The sequence below is a fragment of the Myotis brandtii genome, unplaced genomic scaffold (assembly GCF_000412655.1).
Source record: "Myotis brandtii unplaced genomic scaffold, ASM41265v1 scaffold4, whole genome shotgun sequence".
NCBI classification, from domain to species: Eukaryota; Metazoa; Chordata; class Mammalia; order Chiroptera; family Vespertilionidae; genus Myotis; species Myotis brandtii.
The window spans coordinates 3,299,619-3,302,627 of NW_005365371.1; the positions used below are offsets into that span (position 1 = coordinate 3,299,619).

At 47.7% G+C, this 3,009-nt stretch overlaps 1 long non-coding RNA gene across 1 annotated transcript; it reads left to right on the forward strand.

Moving 5' to 3' along the window:
- Positions 1 to 1,292: 1,292 nt before the first annotated feature.
- Positions 1,293 to 2,757, forward strand: LOC106727285. Its single transcript, XR_001363453.1, has 3 exons — positions 1,293 to 1,720; positions 1,993 to 1,995; positions 2,748 to 2,757. It is a non-coding gene; the product is annotated as an uncharacterized LOC106727285 (long non-coding RNA).
- Positions 2,758 to 3,009: the final 252 nt, after the last annotated feature.

A 3,009-nucleotide genomic window follows, 5' to 3' on the forward strand; every position in this document is an offset into this window, starting at 1 on the left:
TATGGTCTCTAGAATAAAGGCTAACCTTCCATAGACGGCAGGAAATGTCCTCCACCTCATGGCCCCAAAGCACACTGTAGCCTTATCTCCTGCTGGTGGTTCCCTTCCCCACTCCTATATTCCAACTGAATGGAGCAGCCCATTCCCCCCCCCCCCTCCCCCGCCCCAGCCTTGCTCTACACCAGCGGTTCTCAACCTGTGGGTCGTGACCCCTTTGGGGGGTCGAACGACCCTTTCACAGGGGTCGCCTAAGACCATCAGAAAACACATATATAATTACATATTGTTTTTGTGATTAATCACTATGCTTTAATTATGTTCCATTTGTAACAATGAAAATACATCCTGCATATCAGATATTTACATTACGATTCATAACAGTAGCAAAATTACACCTATAAAGTAGCAACGAAAATAATTTTATGGTTGGGGGTCACCACAACATGAGGAACTGTATTAAAGGGTCGCGGCATTAGGAAGGTTGAGAACTACTGCTCTACACCTTTGCTAATCTGTTTTAGCTCAGTTTCTCTGAATTCAGGACCTGAATTTAGGAACACAGTCCAATGAGCAGGGGTGAGGGAAAGGGCAGTGGAACAGGGAAGAAGGGAGACAAAATACCAAGATGCCCTATCCACTTGGCCCCTGCTCTGGCTGACTGGTGGCTCGATCCTGTGGGACCTCTGAGAAGCCTTATGAAGTGTCTGAAAACTGTCTATCTCAGGAAAGAAACGGGAAGCGTCTGTTCATCAGCTCCCATCCCCACGGTTTATGAGTTGCTCTATAGGGTGGCTGACTCTCCCAGTCCATTGTTGCTGCTGTGTGAGAGCTGAGCTGCTCCCAGAAGCATCCCCGGGGCAGAGAGCAAATGGCACATGGCAGGACACCGCCTGGTTGCTCCTGGGAAAGTGGCCTATGCACAGTGGCTGGAGTAGGAAGGGGGCAGAGAGGACTTGAGGTGGGACACAAAAGGTACCCCACCGTGGCTTCCAGAACACATGTTTCTTCCCTTTAGCTCTTCCAGACGCAGGTTTCCCTCCTTCCCAGGGACAGAGGAGTCTGGGGGAGAGACAGCCCTGGGCTCTCATTGGGTGAGCCCCACTCATACTTCCAGAGCCTGAGCTCTCCCTTTCTTGGTAAAAAGAGTTTTTTCAGGTGAGACTCAATGAGACGTGGCCTCTCTGCTTGGGATGCATCATCCTACGGGCCTCATAGAGAGCCCCAAAATGCTGATTTGTGGGCTCCTTGTTCTCTCTTGACTTAATGCTCATTCTCCTTCCAATGCTCAGATATCATATCTCCTCTTCCTTCTGTCCCTGCTTCGTCATCTGTCTACCCCAGCCTGGGTCCCTGTTTATCCCCCAGTTCTGATATATTCCAGTCCCTGCATAGCTTCCTCTGTAGTGGAGTGTGCATGTGTGTGCACACCTGCATGCGAATTTTATTTCTACCCGGCCCCTCCTTCTCCCTCCTGTGTCCTCCAAATACTGTTACAGTTAAGCCCCCCTTGTACTGGGGAAATGGAACCAACTGTGGTCGAGGGTAGTCTAGGGTACGGGGCAAGTTTATATTAGTAGCTGGAGCAACGGGGCAAAATTGATTAATAATACCTTGGTGACGGGGCAGTATTGATTAATGTAGCCCTGGTAACTTTGTGTCTGTATCCCAGGTAACTTTGTGTGTGTTTAGCCAACCGTTTTGTAGTTTCTGTGTATAACAGGTTCAACGCTGTCATAGGAGAGAACGCCTACGGCAGTCACTGGCCAGTTTCAATAAACACTCGCTTGCTGCTTAAGACCTAATTGGAGTCGTGGTCTTACTCTCCCGAATGTTGGTCCACAACAATACCTCCCCTGTGAAAGGCATTTCCCTGGCAGCAGCGTACCACCTGGGAAAACAGAGGGCTCCCTGCAATGCAAGTTAAATCCAGTGAGAAACACACATCCCCAAGAATGTCTACGGTGAAAAGGACCAATGGTGCCAATTGTTGAGACTGTGGAGCATCTGGAACTCTCATACTTTGCTGGTGTGGTATAAGCGGGCACAATCAGTTTGATTTCAGAGAGGAAGGAAGAGGGAGAGAAAGATGGAAACATCAATGGTAAGAGAGAATCATTGCGCGGCTGCCTCCTGCACGCGCCATACTAGGGATCGAGTCCGCAACCGAGCATGTGCCCTTGGCCAGAATCGAACCTGAGACCCTTCAATCCGCAGGCTGACACTCTATCCACTGAGCCAAACAGGCTAGGGCTAAAGATAATTTTAAAGTGGAAACATTAAAGAAGATACAGAAAGCAATGTTATCTCAACTTCTTTTATCTGATGAAAGCAGGACCTTCCAAAAATGCAGCTGCCATTATTCCCCTTCAGAGGGATTTTCTAGCCAATCCACCTCTCATGGAGACAGACAGCCCACAGAACCTCCCAAACTTCCCCATGAAAGTTTCAGAGCCCCTTCCCACTCCCATCCCCTTATTGAATTTGGCAAATACACCTTTATTTAGTGAGTTACTCACTACTGAGCAACTTCCTGGTGTACATGTAAATAAACTGTCTTTGTTCCTGTTAATCTGTTCTCAGTTGCTTTGCAGGTCTCCAACCACTGGACCTAATTTTTTTTCTTTTTTTAAATAGTATTTGTCCCTATATAATTCACTTCTTTATTGTGTTTATTATTTGCCATTTCCTCACTAGGAAGTTAGTTCCACGTGGCAGGGATTTGTCTTACTAAGGCGATATATTCCAAGTGCCTAGAACAGTGTCTGGCATACAGTAGGTGCTCCAAATGTTTGTTAAGTTAATGAAATAGCCTCCTATGTTGATTCTGGGAGAGAGCAGAGTTTGGCTGAAATGGGGGTCCAGGTACTGTCTGATTATTATGGCCCTGAAGCTAACAGTCATGTGGCCAGGCTTGGAAATTCCCCCAGAAACAGAGGAAGATGGACTAGACAAATTCAGCAAACCCAGGGAAGCATTCAGCCAGCTTCCCTTCTGGAGGACTCCTCACCT